This window comes from Oncorhynchus keta, chromosome 25 (genome assembly GCF_023373465.1).
Source record: "Oncorhynchus keta strain PuntledgeMale-10-30-2019 chromosome 25, Oket_V2, whole genome shotgun sequence".
NCBI lineage: Eukaryota > Metazoa > Chordata > Actinopteri > Salmoniformes > Salmonidae > Oncorhynchus > Oncorhynchus keta.
This window is the reverse complement of record NC_068445.1, coordinates 39,528,458-39,550,807: the sequence shown is the minus strand read 5'-3', so window position 1 is coordinate 39,550,807 and position 22,350 is coordinate 39,528,458. Positions and strand designations below refer to the sequence as shown.

The following is a 22,350-nucleotide window of genomic DNA, read 5'->3' as shown; positions in this document are numbered from 1 at the left end:
TTTAGTGAGTCTGCCAGGTCAGAGGCAGTAGGGATGACCAGGGATGTTCTCGGTTTCGTGAGTCTGCCAGGTCAGAGGCAGAAGGGATGACTAGGGATGTTCTCTGTTTCGTGAGTCTGCCAGGTCAGTGGCAGTAGGGATGACCATGGATGTTTAGTGAGTCTGCCAGGTCAGAGGCAGTAGGGATTACCAGGGATGTTCTCTGTTTAGTGAGTCTGCCAGGTCAGAGGCAGTAGGGTTGACCAGGGATGTTCTCTGTTTCGTGAGTGTGCCAGGTCAGAGGCAGTAGGGATGACCATGAATGTTCTCTGTTTAGTGAGTCTGCCAGGTAAGAGGCAGTAGGGATGACCAGGGATGTTTCGTGAGTCTGCCAGGTCAGAGGCAGTCGGGATGACCAGGGATGTTTAGTGAGTCTGCCAGGTCAGAGGCAGTAGGGATGACCATGGATGTTCTCTGTTTTGTGAGTCTGCCAGGTCAGAGGCAGTAGGGCTGACCAGGGATGTTCTCTGTTTTGTGAGTCTGCCAGGTCAGAGGCAGTAGGGATGACCAGGGATGTTCTCTGTTTAGTGAGTCTGCCAGGTCAGAGGCAGTACCGATGACCGTGGATGTTCTCTGTTTAGTGAGTCTGCCAGATCAGAGGCAGTACCGATGACCGTGATGTTCTCTGTTTAGTGAGTCTGCCAGATCAGAGGCAGTAGGAATGACCAGGGATGTTCTCTGTTTAGTGAGTCTGCCAGGTCAGAGGCAGTAGGGATGACCAGGGATGTTCTCTGTTTCGTGAGTCTGCCAGGTCAGAGGCAGAAGGGATGACTAGGGATGTTCTCTGTTTAGTGAGTCTGCCAGGTCAGTGGCAGTAGGGATGACCATGGATGTTTAGTGAGTCTGCCAGGTCAGAGGCAGTAGGGATGACCAGGGATGTTCTCTGTTTCGTGAGTCTGCCAGGTCAGAGGCAGTAGGGATGACCATGAATGTTCTCTGTTTAGTGAGTCTGCCAGTCAGAGGCAGTAGGGATGACCAGGATGTTGTTTTAGTGAGTCTGCCAGGTCAGAGGCAGTAGGGATGACCAGGGATGTTTAGTGAGTCTGCCAGGTCAGAGGCAGTAGGGATGACCATGGATGTTCTCTGTTTTGTGAGTCTGCCAGGTCAGAGGCAGTAGGGCTGACCAGGGATGTTCTCTGTTTAGTGAGTCTGCCAGATCAGAGGCAGTAGGGATGACCAGGGATGTTTCTGTTTAGTGAGTCTGCCAGGTCAGAGGCAGTAGGGATGACCAGGGATGTTTAGTGAGTCTGCCAGGTCAGAGGCAGTAGGGATGACCATGGATGTTCTCTGTTTTGTGAGTCTGCCAGGTCAGAGGCAGTAGGGATGACCAGGGATGTTCTCTGTTTAGTGAGTCTGCCAGGTCAGAGGCAGTAGCGATGACCGTGGATGTTCTCTGTTTAGTGAGTCTGCCAGATCAGAGGCAGTAGGAATGACCAGGGATGTACTCTGTTTAGTGAGTCTGCCAGGTCAGAGGCAGCAGGGATGACCATGGATGTTCTCTGTTTAGTGAGTCTGCCAGGTCAGAGGCAGAAGGGATGACTAGGATGTTCTCTGTTTCGTGAGTCTGCCAGGTCAGTGGCAGTAGGGATGACCATGGATGTTTCTGTGAGTCTGCCAGGTCAGAGGCAGTAGGGATGACCAGGGATGTTCTCTGGTTTCGTGAGTCTGCCAGGTCAGAGGCAGAAGGGATGACTAGGGATGTTCTCTGTTTCGTGAGTCTGCCAGGTCAGTGGCAGTAGGGATGACCATGGATGTTTAGTGAGTCTGCCAGGTCAGAGGCAGTAGGGATGACCAGGGATGTTCTCTGTTTAGTGAGTCTGCCAGGTCAGAGGCAGTAGGGATGACCAGGGATGTTCTCTGTTTCGTGAGTGTGCCAGGTCAGAGGCAGTAGGGATGACCATGAATGTTCTCTGTTTAGTGAGTCTGCCAGGTCAGAGGCAGTAGGGATGACCAGGGATGTTTCGTGAGTCTGCCAGGTCAGAGGCAGTCATGACCAGGGATGTTTAGTGAGTCTGCCAGGTCAGAGGCAGTAGGGATGACCATGGATGTTCTCTGTTTTGTGAGTCTGCCAGGTCAGAGGCAGTAGGGCTGACCAGGGATGTTCTCTGTTTAGTGAGTCTGCCAGATCAGAGGCAGTAGGGATGACCAGGGATGTTTAGTGAGTCTGCCAGGTCAGAGGCAGTAGGGATGACCAGGGATGTTTAGTGAGTCTGCCAGGTCAGAGGCAGTAGGGATGACCAGGGATGTTTAGTGAGTCTGCCAGGTCAGAGGCAGTGGGATGACCATTGTTCTCTGTTTTGTGAGTCTGCCAGGTCAGAGGCAGTAGGGATGACCAGGGATGTTCTCTGTTTAGTGAGTCTGCCAGGTCAGAGGCAGTAGCGATGACCGTGGATGTTCTCTGTTTAGTGAGTCTGCCAGATCAGAGGCAGTAGGAATGACCAGGGATGTACTCTGTTTAGTGAGTCTGCCAGGTCAGAGGCAGCAGGGATGACCATGGATGTTCTCTGTTTAGTGAGTCTGCCAGGTCAGAGGCAGAAGGGATGACTAGGGATGTTCTCTGTTTCGTGAGTCTGCCAGGTCAGTGGCAGTAGGGATGACCATGGATGTTTAGTGAGTCTGCCAGGTCAGAGGCAGTAGGGATGACCAGGGATGTTCTCGGTTTCGTGAGTCTGCCAGGTCAGAGGCAGAAGGGATGACTAGGGATGTTCTCTGTTTCGTGAGTCTGCCAGGTCAGTGGCAGTAGGGATGACCATGGATGTTTAGTGAGTCTGCCAGGTCAGAGGCAGTAGGGATTACCAGGGATGTTCTCTGTTTAGTGAGTCTGCCAGGTCAGAGGCAGTAGGGTTGACCAGGGATGTTCTCTGTTTCGTGAGTGTGCCAGGTCAGAGGCAGTAGGGATGACCATGAATGTTCTCTGTTTAGTGAGTCTGCCAGGTCAGAGGCAGTAGGGATGACCAGGGATGTTTCGTGAGTCTGCCAGGTCAGAGGCAGTCGGGATGACCAGGGATGTTTAGTGAGTCTGCCAGGTCAGAGGCAGTAGGGATGACCATGGATGTTCTCTGTTTTGTGATTCTGCCAGGTCAGAGGCAGTAGGGCTGACCAGGGATGTTCTCTGTTTAGTGAGTCTGCCAGATCAGAGGCAGTAGGGATGACCAGGGATGTTTAGTGAGTCTGCCAGGTCAGAGGCAGTAGGGTTGACCAGGGATGTTTCGTGAGTCTGCCAGGTCAGAGGCAGTAGGGATGACCAGGGATGTTTAGTGAGTCTGCCAGGTCAGAGGCAGTAGGGATGACCATGGATGTTCTCTGTTTTGTGAGTCTGCCAGGTCAGAGGCAGTAGGGATGACCAGGGATGTTCTCTGTTTAGTGAGTCTGCCAGGTCAGAGGCAGTAGCGATGACCGTGGATGTTCTCTGTTTAGTGAGTCTGCCAGATCAGAGGCAGTAGGAATGACCAGGGATGTACTCTGTTTAGTGAGTCTGCCAGGTCAGAGGCAGCAGGGATGACCATGGATGTTCTCTGTTTAGTGAGTCTGCCAGGTCAGAGGCAGTAGGGATGACCAGGGATGTTCTCGGTTTCGTGAGTCTGCCAGGTCAGAGGCAGAAGGGATGACTAGGGATGTTCTCTGTTTCGTGAGTCTGCCAGGTCAGTGGCAGTAGGGATGACCATGGATGTTTAGTGAGTCTGCCAGGTCAGAGGCAGTAGGGATTACCAGGGATGTTCTCTGTTTAGTGAGTCTGCCAGGTCAGAGGCAGTAGGGATGACCAGGGATGTTCTCTGTTTCGTGAGTGTGCCAGGTCAGAGGCAGTAGGGATGACCATGAATGTTCTCTGTTTAGTGAGTCTGCCAGGTCAGAGGCAGTAGGGATGACCAGGGATGTTTCGTGAGTCTGCCAGGTCAGAGGCAGTCGGGATGACCAGGGATGTTTAGTGAGTCTGCCAGGTCAGAGGCAGTAGGGATGACCATGGATGTTCTCTGTTTTGTGATTCTGCCAGGTCAGAGGCAGTAGGGCTGACCAGGGATATTCTCTGTTTAGTGAGTCTGCCAGATCAGAGGCAGTAGGGATGACCAGGGATGTTTAGTGAGTCTGCCAGGTCAGAGGCAGTAGGGATGACCATGGATCTCTTGATAAGATCCTGTCCTGTTAAGCATTGAAAACAACTATTTTTGTGTGTAAGGTAAAATATATGGAGCATTAATTTCTTTAGGAATATCGTCAAGTCAATATTTTAGTTGTCAAAAATCTAAATTGTAAAGTACAGTACAGATACCCCCAAAAACAACTTACAGTTGAAGTCAGAAGTTTGCATACACTTAAGTTGGAGTCATTAAAACTTGTTTTTCAACCACTCCACACATTTCTTGTTAACAAACTATAGTTTTGTCAAGTCAGGACATCTACTTTGTGCATGACACAAGTCATTTTTCCAACAATTGTTTACAGACAGATTATTTCACTTATAATTCACTGTATCACAATTCCAGTGGGTCAGAAGTTACATACACTAAGTTGACTGTGCCTTTAAACAGATTGGAAAATTCCAGAAAATGATGTCATGGCTTTATAAGCTTCTGATGGGCAAATTGACATAATTTGAGTCAATAGGAGGTGTACCTGTGGATGTATTTTAAGGCCTATCTTCAAACGTAGTGCCTCTTCGCTTAATGTCATGGGAAAATCAAAAGAAATCAGCCAAGACCTCAGAAAAAGATTGTACTTTTTGGAAAAATGTCCTCTGGTCTGATGAAACAAAAAAAGAACTGTTTGGCCAGAATGACCATCGTTTTGTTTGGAGGAAAAAGGGGGAGGCTTGCAGGCTGAAGAACACCATCCCAACCGTGAAGCACAGGGGTAGCAGCATCATGTTGTGGGGGTTCTTTTCTGCAGGAGGGACTGGTGCACTTCACAAAATAGATGGCTTCATAAGGAAGGAATATTATGTGGATATATTGAACCAACATCTCAAGACATCAGTCAGGATGGGTCTTCCAAATGGACATTGACCCCAAGCATACTTCCAAAGTTGTGGCAAAATGGCTTAAGGACAACAAAGTTACACCAGCTCTGTCAGGAGGAATGGGACACAATTCACCCAACTCATTGTGGGAAGCTTGTGGTAGGCTACCAGAAACGTTTGACCCAAGTTAAACATTTTAAAGGCAATGCTACCAAATACTAATTGAGTGTGTGTAAACTTCTGACCCACTGGGAATGTGATGAAAGAAATAAAAGCTTGTAACACTTGTCATCTGGGGAAGGAGAAGGAGGACCAAGGTGCAGCGTGGTAAGTGTGGTGATCCTAACTAAGACAGGGCATTTTTACTTGGATTAAATGTCGGGAATTGTGAAAAAACTGAGTTTAAATGTATTAAACTCAGAAAATAATCTTGTCCGTAGATCAATTGTTCTGAAATGATCGAATCTGATCGCGTGAGGTGAGATGAACGCACCGCTGCGCGTGCATGCTATATTATGGTGTTATGAACAAGGAGACACTTTTCTATAAGAGTGTTTTGTATAGCGAACAGTAGCAGAGATAGACTCTACACGTATTAAACTCAGGTGTATGTAAACTTCTGACTTCAACTGTAAGTAGTACTTTAAAGTACTTTTACATAAGTACTTTATCCCAATGATAAAAGGAATCCCATTGTTTCCCTATAATTTAGTACAGAAATGACATGGATATAGAGAGGTTAGTCTATAAGAAGAATGGGGTCAAATTGAACTGGCATGCAGAATAGCATGGATAGATTAAACAGACTAAGGATTTTATGTGTGAAGTCGAGTTGAAGACAATAGAACCCGTTCAAGACAGCTGGAGCAGCCGGCCAGTGCTGGATACAATCCCCCCCCATTTCAAGATTTTTTTTGCAGGCATTGTTTGTAATCCCCCTCTGATGTCACGCCCGGTGGCTAGGAAGGAAGGGCTGAGGCAGCGCGCGCACAGCACACACAGACCAACCGACAGCTGACTAGCCCAGCCGGGTAGAGCGAGAGGGAGAGGTGGGGAACGAAACGACAGACGGTGGAATTGCATGGAAGACTCACCGCACTCTAGTAGAAACACCGATATTGAAACACCTGAGGTGAGATGAATTGCGTTGATTGCTTTTGAACGCACCGCTGCGCGTTCATGCTATATTATGGTGTTATGAACAAGGAGCCACTTTTCTACGAGTGTTTTGTTGAACGAACAGTAGCAGAGATAGACTCTAATCGAATGCCACTTGAGGAGGGGCCAGGACAACCAAGTCTGTGATCTTGCTGCTGAGTTTGTCATGGCCAGCAGGAGATTATGCTGTTCCAGATAAGAAATAGAAAAATAGTTAGTTGGAATGTATCGGAAGGAAAACATGACATTAAATAACATGAAACGTTCTATGCGGGGGATAGAATATATTCTAGAATCTGTTCTGGGCCCGATCATTGGCAGGTGTCCAGAACGCATTGATCGGAATCGATCATTTTACAACAACAGAAAATAGTACATAGAATAAAATATAACAATTGATTTACGGACGAGATTATTTTCTAACTTTCAAGGAGATTAAACATAGTGAAGTTATTGCGGAGATGATGCTTTGAGTTGCGCACCAAGTGCATTCGTTGTGATTCTATTCTCTGTTTATCAATACAGATCATAAGTGTCTGCATGACAGTTCGGCTATAACACGTTGGCTTTGCTTCAGGTGCCATGGGATATGCTCCATCTCGTAACTTGATGGCAACGAGTTGTTTTTTTCCCCAGGGCAGCCCCTCCTAAACCTCCCCATATCAGTCCTATTGATATGGCGGGGCTCTGGTCGACTCTGGGCTGATTCATCCTGTTTGCAGACACGCAGCTTGGCTTCTGTAACAAGTGAGCATTCATTACGACGAGTGTCCCTGGGATAATTGTTGCTGCCGCAGCTGCCTCCACGGGGACCGGGGCTCGGTCGGTGTTCTTGCTCAGTAGTGCGCTACGGTCTGTGAGCTGATGAATGGCGGCACCGACCCGGAATACGCAAGCGCCGTATGTGCTTCATATTTTGCCTTCCTGACAAATATTCGTCCCAATTGTCCCCTCGGCTTGTAGGTTTCGGAGCAGGTGGCAAGGGGATGAAAACAAGCGACCTTATTAAGGTTGAAATATTTTACGTAAATGTTTTGGGTTTTCGGAGTTGTCTTTTGGGGTTTTCCCAACTCAGAGCTCTCGGTTTGTGTGTTTCGTCCAGCACATCTTGTTGCGGCACACCTCTGACATCCGACCGATGTTGCTGCGGTGCAGCAGAGAAGATGTACCCAGCCTGTATCATACAGGCATGTCTATATGGGTATCGATTGATTGGCGAATGGACGGTCGTGCTTTTTAATCCTTCGCAAGATCTTGGCAATGTCAAATATAAATATAATAAAGAACAGACTAAGCCATTGAATAATAGTTTTATTGTAGGCAAAATCTTATTGCGTTTATAAATTGATGCTCATATCGCAGCGTGATATAGGCTACACGAGAGGATTGTGTCAAAACAGGTTTGATGTGATGACAGTAGCCTAGTCAAACCCATCCAAATGGATATAGAGATGAATGCTGTGTGTCACGTGCCATTCATGTTACGTTATCCTGCTGTTTGTTACTGTACATAATGTTTATGCCACAGATACTGTAGTGTTGCTAAATAAATCTTACTTTCCCACAATTAATCCTATAGTCATTGAGATGAGCTAGTATGTGTTTGTTTGGGCTATTGGTATTCAAACACAGCTGTGCAGTCCGGGACAGAGAGGCTATATGACCGCTAATACTAATGCTGTAATAGGATGGAATACTAATGCTGTAATAGGATGGAATACTAATGCTGTAATAGGATGGAATACTAATGCTGTAATAGGATGGAATACTAATGCTGTAATAGGATGGAATACTAATGCTGTAATAGGATGGAATACTAATGCTGTAATAGGGTTGGATACTAATGCTGTAATAGGATGGAATACTAATGCTGTAATAGGATGGAATACTAATGCTGTAATAGGGTTGAATACTAATGCTGTAATAGGGTTGAATACTAATGCTGTAATAGGATGGAATACTAATGCTGTAATAGGATTGAATACTAATGCTGTAATAGGAATGAATACTAATGCTGTAATAGGGTTGAATACTAATGCTGTAATAGGATGGAATACTAATGCTGTAATAGGATGGAATACTAATGCTGTAATAGGATTGAATACTAATGCTGTAATAGGAATGAATACTAATGCTGTAATAGGATTGAATACTAATGCTGTAATAGGATGGAATACTAATGCTGTAATAGGATGGAATACTAATGCTGTAATAGGATGGAATACTAATGCTGTAATAGGATGGAATACTAATGCTGTAATAGGAATGAATACTGATGCTGTAATAGGTTTGAATACTAATGCTGTAATAGGATCGAACAGAATTCTTGATCCTCCTTCCTTGTTGGGCCAGTAAACTGTGTAAATGCTTAATAAAAGGGTTGATCACCATGGCAATGAACATAAACAGCCAGGGCAGATATTGAACTGAAATGGGGTTTAGCCCAGTGGTCATAAAACCTGGTCCTGGAGAGCTAGCTGCAGGGCGTGCAAGGCTTTTGTTCCAGACCTGCACCGACTGACATTCCTGATTCCGTAATCAAGGTTTTGGTGATTCGTTGAATCAGGTGTGTTAGTGCTGTACTGTATTTGATGATGTCAAAGTGGGGTAAATCAAGACATGTGTGGTTGTCATTGACTGTTACGGTTTACTCCGCGTGCATTGGATTTCTGAAAGCTTTCTCTGTGTGTGTGTCTCTCCTCTTCTCCCCCAACCCTGATTGCCTTGGCCTGCCTCTCAACATGTCAGCCATTGATTGCTTGTCCCCTCATCTCTCCAGCCCTTCATATTGGCAACCTACAGCTACAAACTGCTGCTGAGCTTTTTCAAATGAGACACGTTGTCCCTGTTTCAGAATGAGACGTGATTGTTGGACAGCAGGCCAAATGAGATGTGATTGGTTGAACAGCAGGCCAAATGAGATGTGATTGGTTGAACAGCAGGCCAAATGAGATGTGATTGGTTGAACAGCAGGCCGAATGGGATGTGATTGGTTGAACAGTAGGTCGAATGAGATGTGATTGGTTGAACAGCAGGCTGAATTAGATGTTATTGGTTGAACAGCAGGCCAAATGAGATGTTATTGGTTGGACAGTAGGTCGAATGAGATGTGATTGGTTGAACAGCAGGCCGAATGAGATGTGATTGGTTGAACAGCAGGCTGAATGAGATGTGATTGGTTGGACAGTAGGTCGAATGAGATGTTATTGGTTGAACAGTAGGCCGAATGAGATGTTATTGGTTGTACTGCAGGCCGAAGGAGATGTGATTGGTTGAACAGCAGGCTGAATTAGATGTTATTGGTTGTACTGCAGGCCGAAGGAGATGTGATTGGTTGAACAGCAGGCCGAATGAGATGTGATTGCTGGACAGCAGGCCGAATGAGATGTGATTGTTGGACAGCAGGTCGAATGAGATGTGATTGTTGGACAGCAGGTCGAATGAGATGTGATTGTTGGACAGCAGGCCGAATGAGATGTGATTGGTTGAACAGAAGGCCGAATGGGATGTGATTGGTTGAACAGCAGGCCGGATTAGATGTTGTTGGTTGGACAGCAGGCCGAATGAGATGTGATTGGTTGGACAGCAGGCCGGATTAGATGTGATTGGTTGGACAGCAGGCCGAATGAGATGTGATTGGTTGGACAGCGGGCCGAATGAGATGCGATTGGTTCAATAGCAGGCCGAATGAAATGTGATTGGTTGAACAGCAGGCCGAATGAGATGTGATTGTTGGACAGCAGGCCGGATTAGATGTTATTGGTTGGACAGCAGGCCGAATGAGATGTTATTGGTTGGACAGCAGGCCGAATGAGATGTGATTGTTGGACAGCAGGCCGGATTAGATGTTATTGGTTGGACAGCAGGCCGAATGAGATGTTATTGGTTGGACAGCAGGCCAAATGAGATGTGATTGTTGGACAGCAGGCCGGATTAGATGTTATTGGTTGGACAGCAGGCCGGATTAGATGTTATTGGTTGGACAGCAGGCCAAATGAGATGTGATTTGGTTGGACAGCAGGCCGAATGAGATGTGATTGTTGGACAGCAGGCCAAATGAGATGTGATTGGTTGGACAGCGGGCCAAATGAGATGTGATTGGTTGGACAGCGGGCCAAATGAGATGTGATTGGTTGGACAGCGGGCCAAATGGGATGTGATTGGTTGGACAGCGGGCCAAATGAGATGTGATTGGTTGGACAGCGGGCCAAATGGGATGTGATTGGTTGGACAGCGGGCCAAATGGGATGTGATTGGTTGGACAGCGGGCCAAATGAGATGTGATTGGTTGGACAGCGGGCCAAATGAGATGTGATTGGTTGGACAGCGGGCCAAATGAGATGTTATTGGTTGAACAGCAGGCCGAATGAGATGTTATTGGTTGGACAGCAGGCCGAATGAGATGTGATTGGTTGGACAGCAGGCCGGATTAGATGTGATTGGTTGGACAGCAGGCTGAATTAGATGTTATTGGTTGAACAGCAGGCCAAATGAGATGTTATTGGTTGGACAGTAGGTCGAATGAGATGTGATTGGTTGAACAGCAGGCCGAATGAGATGTGATTGGTTGAACAGCAGGCTGAATGAGATGTGATTGGTTGGACAGTAGGTCGAATGAGATGTTATTGGTTGAACAGTAGGCCGAATGAGATGTTATTGGTTGTACTGCAGGCCGAAGGAGATGTGATTGGTTGAACAGCAGGCTGAATTAGATGTTATTGGTTGTACTGCAGGCCGAAGGAGATGTGATTGCTGGACAGCAGGCCGAATGAGATGTGATTGTTGGACAGCAGGTCGAATGAGATGTGATTGCTGGACAGCAGGCCGAATGAGATGTGATTGTTGGACAGCAGGTCGAATGAGATGTGATTGTTGGACAGCAGGTCGAATGAGATGTGATTGTTGGACAGCAGGCCGAATGAGATGTGATTGGTTGAACAGCAGGCCGAATGGGATGTGATTGGTTGAACAGCAGGCCGGATTAGATGTTATTGGTTGGACAGCAGGCCGAATGAGATGTGATTGGTTGGACAGCAGGCCGGATTAGATGTGATTGGTTGGACAGCAGGCCGAATGAGATGTGATTGGTTGGACAGCGGGCCGAATGAGATGCGATTGGTTGAACAGCAGGCCGAATGAGATGTGATTGGTTGAACAGCAGGCCGAATGAGATGTGATTGTTGGACAGCAGGCCGGATTAGATGTTATTGGTTGGACAGCAGGCCAATGAGATGTTATTGGTTGGACAGCAGGCCAAATGAGATGTGATTGTTGGACAGCAGGCCGGATTAGATGTTATTGGTTGGACAGCAGGCCGAATGAGATGTTATTGGTTGGACAGCAGGCCAAATGAGATGTGATTGTTGGACAGCAGGCGGATTAGATGTTATTGGTTGGACAGCAGGAATTAGATGTTATTGGTTGGACAGCAGGCCAAATGAGATGTGATTTGGTTGGACAGCAGGCCGAATGAGATGTGATTGTTGGACAGCAGGCCAAATGAGATGTGATTGGTTGGGACAGGGGCCAAATGAGATGTGATTGGGGACAGAGATGGCCAAATGAGATGGATTGGTTGAGAGATGGCCAAATGAGATGGGTTGGACAGCGGGCCAAATGAGATGTGATTGGAGGACAGCGGGAAATGGGATGGATTGGTTGACAGCGGGCCAAATGAGATGTGATTGGTTGGAGGAGGGCCAAATGGGATGTGATTGGTTGGACAGCGGGCCAAATGGGATGGATTGGTTGGAGGGCCAAATGAGATGTGATTGGTTGGACAGCGGGCCAAATAAGATGTGATTGGTTGGACAGCGGGCCAAATGAGATGTTATTGGTTGAACAGCAGGCCGAATGAGATGTTATTGGTTGGACAGCAGGCCGAATGAGATGTGATTGGTTGGACAGCAGGCCGGATTAGATGTGATTGGTTGGACAGCAGGCCGAATGAGATGTGATTGGTTGGACAGCGGGCCGAATGAGATGTGATTGTTGGACAGCAGGCCGGATTAGATGTTATTGGTTGGACAGCAGGCCGAATGAGATGTTATTGGTTGGACAGCAGGCCGAATGAGATGTGATTGTTGGACAGCAGGCCGGATTAGATGTTATTGGTTGGACAGCAGGCCGAATGAGATGTTATTGGTTGGACAGCAGGCCAAATGAGATGTTATTGGTTGAACAGCAGGCCGAATGAGATGTGATTGGTTGAACAGCAGGCCGAATGAGATGTGATTGGTTGAACAGCAGGCCGGATTAGATGTTATTGGTTGGACAGCGGGCCGAATGAGATGTTATTGGTTGGACAGCAGGCCGGATTAGATGTTATTGGTTTGACAGCAGGCCGAATGAGATGTGATTGTTGGACAGCAGGCCGGATTAGATGTTATTGGTTGGACAGCAGGCCGGATTAGATGTTATTGGTTGGACAGCAGGCCAAATGAGATGTGATTGGTTGGACAGCAGGCCGAATGAGATGTGATTGGTTGGACAGCGGGCCAAATGAGATGTGATTGGTTGGACAGCGGGCCAAATGAGATGTTATTGGTTGGACAGCGGGCCAAATGAGATGTTATTGGTTGGACAGCGGGCCAAATGAGATGTGATTGGTTGGACAGCGGGCCAAATGGGATGTTATTGGTTGGACAGCGGGCCAAATGAGATGTTATTGGTTGGACAGCAGGCCAAATGAGATGTGATTGGTTGGACAGCGGGCCAAATGAGATGTTATTGGTTGGACAGCGGGCCGAATAGGATGTGATTGGTTGGACAGCGGGCCAAATGAGATGTGATTGGTTGGACAGCAGGCCAAATTAGATGTTATTGTTGGACAGCAGGCCAAATGAGATGTGATTGTTGGACAGCGGGCCAAATGGGATGTTATTGGTTGGACAGCGGGCCAAATGGGATGTTATTGGTTGAACAGCGGGCCAAATGAGATGTTATTGGTTGGACAGCAGGCCAAATGAGATGCTATTAGTTGGACAGCAGGCCAAATGAGATGCTATTAGTTGAACAGCAGGCCAAATGAGATGCTATTAGTTGGACAGCAGGCCAAATGAGATGTTATTGGTTGGACAGCAGGCCAAATGAGATGCTATTAGTTGGACAGCAGGCCAAATGAGATGCTATTAGTTGGACAGCAGGCCAAATGAGATGTTATTGGTTGAACAGCAGGCCGAATGAGATGCTATTAGTTGAACAGCAGGCAGAATGAGATGTGTTTGGACAGCAGACGTAGCTATACATGGCAGCCTTCCTGCTGCGGTGGAGGTTGTCAAGAGGAATAACACTACAGGAGCTGAGAGACATGAGTAAAGGATGGGAGGAGAGAGATGAGTAAAGGATGGGAGGAGAGAGATGAGTAAAGGATGGGAGGAGAGAGATGAGTAAAGGATGGGAGGAGAGAGATGAGTAAAGGATAGGAGGATAGAGAGGGGGAGGAGAGAGAGTGGGAGGGAGGAGAGATAATGATGGAGGGAGAGAGAATGAGGGAGGGATGGATGGAGGAGAGAGAATGAGGGAGGGAGGGAGGGAGGGAAGGAGGAGAGAGAATGGAGGTAGGAGGGAGGGAGGGATGGAGGAGAGAGAATGAGAGAGGGAGGGAGGAGAGAGAATGAGGGAGGGCGGGAGGAGAGAGAATGAGGGAGGGCGGGAGGAGAGAGAATGAGGGAGGGCGGGAGGAGAGAGAATGAGAGAGGGAGGGAGGAGAGAGAATGAGAGAGGGAGGGAGGAGAGAGAATGAGGGAGGGAGGAGGAGAGAGAGTGAGGGAGGAGGAGAGAGAGTGAGGGAGGGAGGAGAGAGAATGAGGGAGGGAGGGAGGAGAGAGAATGAGGGAGGGAGGAGCGAGAATGAGGGAGGGAGGAGAGAGAATGAGGAATGGAGGAGAGAGAATGAGGGAGGGGGGAGAGAGAATGAGGGAGGGAAGGGAGAGAAAATGAGGGAGGGAGGGAATATGCCATTATCAATAAAACGTCACAATTCGGTGCAGAGCGTTGGATTTGGCTGCTGGGGGGTAAGGAGGCCCCAGTTCCACTAAAACCCTTGACAACTATGTGCTATTTAAGAGATTGTTAAATACATTTGACAACTATTTGGTTTTAATATCATCACCTCTTGAAGAGCAGTCAGAACTACACATCTCCGATGTATTCCACATTTAGCTCTATTAGAGTTATACAGGAAGTAACTGCATGCTTTTCATGTTCAGTAAACATCAGTTGATCATGTAATTTCAGATACGTGAGGGTAGCCTATCAGATACGTGAGGGTAGCCTATCAGATACGTGAGGGTAGCCTATCAGATACGTGAGGGTAGCCTATCAGATACGTGAGGGTAGCCTATCAGATACGTGAGGGTAGCCTATCAGATACGTGAGGGTAGCCTATCAGATACGTGAGGGTAGCCTATCAGATACGTGAGGGTAGCCTATCAGATATGTGAGGGTAGCCTATCAGATACGTGAGAGTAGCCTATCAGATATGTGAGGGTAGCCTATCAGATACGTGAGGGTAGCCTATCAGATACGTGAGGGTAGCCTATCAGATATGTGAGGGTAGCCTATCAGATACGTGAGGGTAGCCTATCAGATACGTGAGGGTAGCCTATCAGATACGTGAGGGTAGCCTATCAGATACGTGAGGGTAGCCTATCAGATACGTGAGGGTAGCCTATCAGATACGTGAGGGTAGCCTATCAGATACGTGAGGGTAGCCTATCAGATACGTGAGAGTAGCCTATCAGATACGTGAGAGTAGCCTATCAGATACGTGAGAGTAGCCTATCAGATACGTGAGGGTAGCCTATCAGATACGTGAGGGTAGCCTATCAGATACGTGAGGGTAGCCTATCAGATACGTGAGAGTAGCCTATCAGATACGTGAGGGTAGCCTATCAGATACGTGAGAGTAGCCTATCAGATACGTGAGAGTAGCCTATCAGATACGTGAGAGTAGCCTATCCATTTGGCATGTAGCTGGCGAAGAAAAACATGTCAGTTAGCTTGCTTCATCAGAGATTAGGCTTTTGGAAAGAGCTTGACATCAGCAAGTCCTCGTCCTGGTAAAGTTGTCAGTCAGACTATTGTCATCACCACTATAGATGACAAGCAAATCAAACACTATTTGGAAAGAGCCATCTTGTTTATCCCCTGAATGTTAGCTTCATAACTAGCCATATTGACGTGATCTGTTATTAGCTAGACAATTTGAAATGGTCCATCAAGTAATGTAGCCTATCATGTCCGTCAGCAGCCTGCCTCCTCTCCTCCTACCTCCTACCTCCTCTCCTCCTACCTCCTCCTACCTCCTCTCCTCCTACCTCCTCTCCTCCTACCTCCTCTCCTCCTTCCTCCTCTCCTCATACCTCCTCGCCTCATACCTCCTACCTCCTCTCCTCCTGGCTCCTCTCCTCCTACCTCCTCTCCTCATACTTCCTCTCCTCCCCCTCCTATCTCCCCCCTACCTCCTCCCTGTTCTACCTCCTCTCCTACCTCCTCTCCTCCCTCTCCTACCTCCTCTCCTGCCCCTCCCTCCCCTCCTCCCCTCCCACCTCCTCTCCTGCCCCTCCCTCCCCTCCTCCTACCTCCTCATACCTCCTCTTCTCCTACCTCCTCTCCTCATACTTCCTCTCCTCCCCCTCCTATCTCCCCCCTACCTCCTCCCTGTTCTACCTCCTCTCCTACCTCCTCTCCTCCCCTCCCCCTCCTATCTCCCCCTACCTCCTCCCTGTTCTACCTCCTCCCCCTCCCCCTCCCCCTCCCCCTACCTCCTCCCCGCTCTACCTCCTCTCCTACCTCCTCTCCTCCCCCTCCCCCCTCCTATCTCACCTCCTACTTCCTACCTCCTGCCCTCTCCTCCCCTTCCCCCCTCCTATCTCACCTCCTACTTCCTACCTCCTCTCCTCCCCTCTCCTACCTCCTCTCCTCCCCTCTCCTACCTCCTCTCCTCCCCTCTCCTACCTCCTATCCTCTCCCTCCTACCTCCTCTCCTCCCCCTCCTACCCTCCTCTCCTCCCCCTACTACCTCCTCTCCTCCCCCTACTACCTCCTCTCCTCCCCCTACTACCTCCCTCTCCTCCCCCTACTACCTCCTCTCCTCCCCCTCCAACCTCCTCTCCTGCCCCTCCTACCTCCTCTCCTACCACCTCTCCTCCCTTCTCCTACCACCTCTCCTCCCTTCTCCTACCACCTCTCTTCCCTTCTCCTACCACCTCTCCTCCCTTCTCCTACCTCCTCTCCTCCCCCTCCTACCTCCTCTCCTGCCCCTCCTACCTCCTCCCCTACCACCTCTCCTCCCTTCTCCTACCATCTCTCCTCCCCCTCCTACTTCCTACCTCCGAGATGGAAATCAGAGTTGTGAAATGGTTTCCAGGTCTCCTCTTCTCTCCAAGGACAGACAGAGTGTGTGTTAAGAAGAAAATGTCTGTGTTATTGACCTGCATGTTGAGCGATATACCATTTGTTGGCTAGTATCACTCTCCACACACACACACAATATACAAAAAAAACTTCTAGATCTAGCGGGTAAGTAATTGTCATGTGTTTCTCTCAGCTAGTCTCTTCCTTCCCTAGGGATGGATTGTGTTGAGTCAGTGCTCGCAAGCAGCAGAGTCCCGGGGTAATGAAGATAGTACACGAAGCTATAGCTTAGTGTAGCAACTAACCTTGTCAGATTCACACTGTAGGGCCAACATGGCCTGTACTGTACAGGCCTGCATAACCAGAATCAGCCCAGTAGTGTGACAAGATGTGAATAGCAATGTTACAGCTCGTATAAGCACTGAGAGGACAAAACATTAAGAACATTTTCCTAATATTGCTTTGCACTCCCCCCTTTTGCCCTCAGAACAATCTCGATTTTGTCGGGTCATGGACTCGACAAGGTGTTGAAAGCGTTCCACAGGGATGCTGGCCCATGTTGACTCCAATGCTTCCCACAGGGTCCTTTTGGTGGTGGAACATTCGTGATACACACAGGAAACTGTTGAGTGTGAAAAACACAGCTGTGTGGCAGTTCTTGACACAAACATGTGCGCCTGGCACCTACTACCATACCATGTTCAAAGGCACTTAAATATTTTATTTCTTGCCCATTCACCCTATGTCTCAAGTTTTGAGTGATCGTGCAATTGGCATGATGACTGTAGGAATGTTCACCAGAGCTGTTGCCAGATCATTCAATGTTAATTTCTCTACCATAAGCCGCCTCCAACATCATTTTAGAGAATTTTGCAGTACATCCAACCAGCCTCACAACTGCAGACCATGTGTATGGCATAGTGTGGGCGAGCGGTTTGCTGATGTCAACGTCGTGAACAGACTGTCCCATGGTGGCGTGGCGGTGGGGTTATGGTATGGGCAGGCATAAGCTACAGACAACGAACACAATTGCATTTTATCGATGTCATTTTGAATGCACAGGAGGTACCGTGATGAGATCCTGAGGCCCATTGTCGTGCCATTCATCCGCCGCCATCACCTCGTGTTTCAGCATAATAATGCACGGCCCCATGTCGCAAGGATCTGTACACAATTCCTGGAATCTGAAAATGTCTCAGTTCCATGGCCTGCATACTCACCAGACATGTCACCCATTGAGCATGTTTGGAATGCTCTGGATCAATGTGTACGATAGTGTTCCAGTTCCCGCCAATATCCAGAAACTTCACACAGCCAATGAAGAGAAGTGGGACAACATTCAACAGGCCACAATCAACAGCCTGATAAACTCTATGTGAAGGAGATGTGCTGCATGAGGCAAATGGTCCCACCAGATACTGACTGGTTCTCTGATCCACACCAGATACTGACTGGTTCTCTGATCCACACCAGATACTGACTGGTTCTCTGATCCACACCAGATACTGACTGGTTCTCTGATCCACACCAGATACTGACTGGTTTTCTGATCCACACCAGATACTGACTGGTTTTCTGATCCACACCAGATACTGACTGGTTTTCTGATCCACGCCCCTCACCTTTTTGTTAAGGTATCTGTGACCAACAGATGCATATCTGTATTTCCAGTCATGTGAAATCCATAGATTAGGGCCTAATGAATTTATTTCAATTGACTGATTTCCTTATATGAACTGTAACTTGTTGCATGTTGCGTTTATATTTTTGTTCAGTATCGTACATACGATTGAAGTCAGAAGTTTTCATACACTTAGGTTGGAGTCATTAAAACTTGTTTTTCAACCACTCCACAAATATCTTGTTAACAAACTATAGTTTTGGCAAGTCAGTCAGGACATCTACTTTGTGCATGACACAAGTCATTTTTCCAAGAATTGTTTACAGACAGATTATTTCACTTATAATTCACTGTATCACAATTCCAGTGTGTCAGAAGTTTACATACACTAAGTTGACTGTGCCTTTAAACAGCTTGGAAAATTCCTGAAAATGATGTCATGGATTTAGAAGCTTCTGATAGGCTAATCGACATCATTTGAGTCAATTCGAGGTGTACCTGTGGATGTATTTTAAGGCCTACCTTCAGTGCCTCTTTGCTTGACATCATGGGAAAATCAAGAGAAATCAGCCAAGACCCCAGAAAAAATTGGAGACCTCCACAAGTCTGGTTCATCCTTGGGAGCAATTTCCAAACGCCTGAAAGTACCACGTTCATCTGTACAAAACGATAGCGCGCAAGTATAAACACCATGGTACCATGCAGCCGTCATACCGCTCAGGAAGGAGACGCATTCTGTCTCCGAGAGATGAACATACTTTGGTGCAAAAGTGCAAGTCCATCCCAGAACAACAGCAAAGGACCTTGTGAAGATGATGGAGGAAAGTATCCATATCCACAGTAAAACGAGTCCTATATCGACATAACCTGAAAGACCACTCAGCAAGGAAGAAGCCACTGCTCCAAAACCACCATAAAAAAAAGCCAGACTGGTTTGCTGCAGGGGGGGACAGGGGAGACTAAACAAAATAAATAGCAGGAAAATGATGTGGATATATTGGATATATATCTCAAGACATCAGCCAGGAAGTTAATGGGTCTTCCAAATGGACAATGACCTCAAGCACACTTCCAAAGTATGTGACAACATGGCTTAAGGACAACAAAGGTATTGGAGTGGCCATCACAAAGCCCTGACTTCAATCCTATAGAAAAGTTGTGGACAGAACTGAAAAAGCGTGTGTGAGCAAGGAGGCCTACGAACCTGACTCAGTTACACCAGCTCTGTCAGGAGGAATGGGCCAAAATTCACCCAACTTATTGGGGGAAGCTTGTGGAAGTCTACCCGAAACGTTTGACCCAAGTTAAACAATTTAATGCAATGCTCCCAAATACTAATTGAGTGTATGTAAACTTCTGACCCACTGGGAATGTGATCTAAGAAATAAAAGCTTGTAACACTTGTCATCTGGGGAAGGAGAGGAGGACCAAGGTGCAGCGTGGTAAGTGTTCATATTATTTAATGAAATATGCAACACTAGACAAAACAACAAACAAACTAACAGTCGTGAAACAAACACTAAACAGGAAACAACCACAAAACACAACGGAAAACAGGCTGCCTAAATATGGTTCTCAATCAGGGACAACAATTGACAGCTGCCTCTGATTGAGAACCATACCAGGCCGAACACAGAAATAGAAAATCATAGACAAATTAACATAGACAACCCACCCAACTCACCCCCTGACCATACTAAAACAAAAGACAAAACAAAGGAACTAAGGTCAGAACATGACAAAGCTGAAATAAATCATTCTCTCTGCTATTATTCTGACATTTCACATTCTTAAAATAAAGTGGTGATCTTAACTGACCTAAGACTGGGAATTTTTACTGGGATTAAATGTCAGGAATTGTAAAAAAAAACTGAGTTTAAATGTATTTGGCTAAGGTGTATGTAAACTTCAGACTTCAACTGTAAGTACCCCTGTCTTAGTGGGATGCCCAGATGAGCATGTTAATTGACACAGTAATTCAATTAATTAACCATCTCATTTGATCCATGAGATGGACAGACACACACACACACACACACACACACACACACACACACACACACACACACACACACACACACACACACACAAACACAGCTTCTAGATCCATTTGAAGTTCTGTGGCCAACTAAATTAATAATTAATTTTTTTTCGAGGGTTTGAAAATTAAATTGTCCAATGTCGGAGGAGGCATTTTTAATGAGTAATTTTTCACCATAATGCCTGGTCGTCTGCCTCTCTTGTAATGCTTGGGATTTTACTTACTGTCAGTGTCTCGTCACCTCAGCTGACAAAGTATGGAATTGTTTCGAGCAGGTGTTTACTCACCATCAACGTCTGCTCTGCTACCCACACTCCTCTCTGCTACCCACACTCCTCTCTGCTACCCACACTCCTCTCAGTTACCCACACTCCTCTCTGCTACCCACACTCCTCTCTGCTACCTACACTCCTCTCTGCTACCTACACTCCTCTCTGCTACACACACTCCTCTCTGCTACCCACACTCCTCTCTGCTACCCACACTCCTCTCTGCTACCCACACTCCTCTCTGCTACCCACACTCCTCTCTGCTACCCACACTCCTCTCTGCTACCCACACTCCTCTCTGCTACCCACACTCCTCTCTGCTACCCACACTCCTCTCTGCTACCCACACTCCTCTCTGCTACCCACACTGCTCTCTGCTACCCACACTCCTCTCTGCTACCCACACTCCTCTCTGCTACCCACACTCCTCTCTGCTACCCACACTCCTCTCTGCTACCCACACTCCTCTCTAGCAAGTGAACATAAATAACTCCTTTTTAATTTAGGCTTCAGTGGCGAGAGGATGTTTTGGAGATTACAATCAGATACAGTCTGTTACAATTATGAAAATGACGTTTATCACAATACAGTATGCTGTGTTTGTTTCCATTAATAAACAGGTTGACGCTCAACTAGACATTATTTTGTATTTCAGTCATTTATGAAACATAAAACAAGGAGAAAAGATAATACCACAGCTATTCATGAAAATAAGCATAATTGAGACAGAATGGTAATCAAACGGGTCATTTCCAGTCATCCTATTTATTCTCCCTGACTCTATTGGTCATTTCCAGAGTTTACACTTCACTGCATTAGTAACATTATGTTGGGAAGAAGCTGCTTGGCCTATATTAATGTTTAAGCAGGGTGTATCGAGCTGCCAGCGTTGCTTCCCTCTGCCTGCCTGCCTGCTTGCTTCTCTCCCTGCCTGCCTATCTCCATCCCTGTCTCTCTCCATCCCTGTCTCTCTCCATCCCTGTCTCTCTCCATCCCTGTCTCTCTCCATCCCTGTCTCTCTCCATCCCTGTCTCTCTCCATCCCTGTCTCTCTCCCTGCCTGTCTCTCTCCATCCCTGTCTCTCTCCATCCCTGTCTCTCTCCCTGCCTGCCTATCTCCATCCCTGTCTCTCTCCCTGCCTGCCTCTCTCCCTGCCTGCCTATCTCCATCCCTGTCTCTCTCCATCCCTGTCTCTCTCCATCCCTGTCTCTCTCCATCCCTGTCTCTCTCCATCCCTGTCTCTCTCCATCCCTGTCTCTCTCCCTGCCTGCCTATCTCCATCCCTGTCTCTCTCCCTGCCTGCCTCTCTCCCTGCCTGCCTATCTCCATCCCTGTCTCTCTCCATCCCTGTCTCTCTCCATCCCTGTCTCTCTCCATCCCTGTCTCTCTCCATCCCTGTCTCTCTCCATCCCTGTCTCTCTCCCTGCCTGCCTATCTCCATCCCTGTCTCTCTCCATCCCTGTCTCTCTCCCTGCCTGCCTCTCTCCCTGCCTGCCTATCTCCATCCCTGTCTCTCTCCATCCCTGTCTCTCTCCATCCCTGTCTCTCTCCATCCCTGTCTCTCTCCCTGCCTGCCTCTCTCCATCCCTGTCTCTCTCCCTGCCTGCCTATCTCCATCCCTGTCTCTCTCCCTGCCTGCCTATCTCCATCCCTGTCTCTCTCCATCCCTGTCTCTCTCCCTGCCTGCCTCTCTCCATCCCTGTCTCTCTCCCTGCCTGCCTATCTCCATCCCTGTCTCTCTCCCTGCCTGCCTCTCTCCCTGCCTGCCTATCTCCATCCCTGTCTCTCTCCCTGCCTGCCTATCTCCATCCCTGTCTCTCTCCCTGCCTGCCTCTCTCCATCCCTGTCTCTCTCCCTGCCTGCCTCTCTCCATCCCTGTCTCTCTCCATCCCTGTCTCTCTCCCTGCCT

The 22,350-nt window shown here is 47.7% G+C and overlaps 1 protein-coding gene across 3 annotated transcripts in view; it reads left to right on the top strand.

Annotated features, from left to right (window-relative positions):
* Window positions 1–6,010: 6,010 nt before the first annotated feature.
* The window catches only part of LOC118377182 (amyloid-beta A4 precursor protein-binding family A member 1-like), a 179,278-nt gene continuing 162,938 nt past the window's right edge, over window positions 6,011–22,350 (top strand). For all 3 annotated transcript variants that reach the window (XM_052479306.1, XM_052479307.1, XM_052479305.1), the window contains exon 1: window positions 6,011–6,125. The gene's annotated coding sequence lies outside the window, so the exon portion shown is untranslated. The remainder of the gene's footprint in view (window positions 6,126–22,350) is intronic.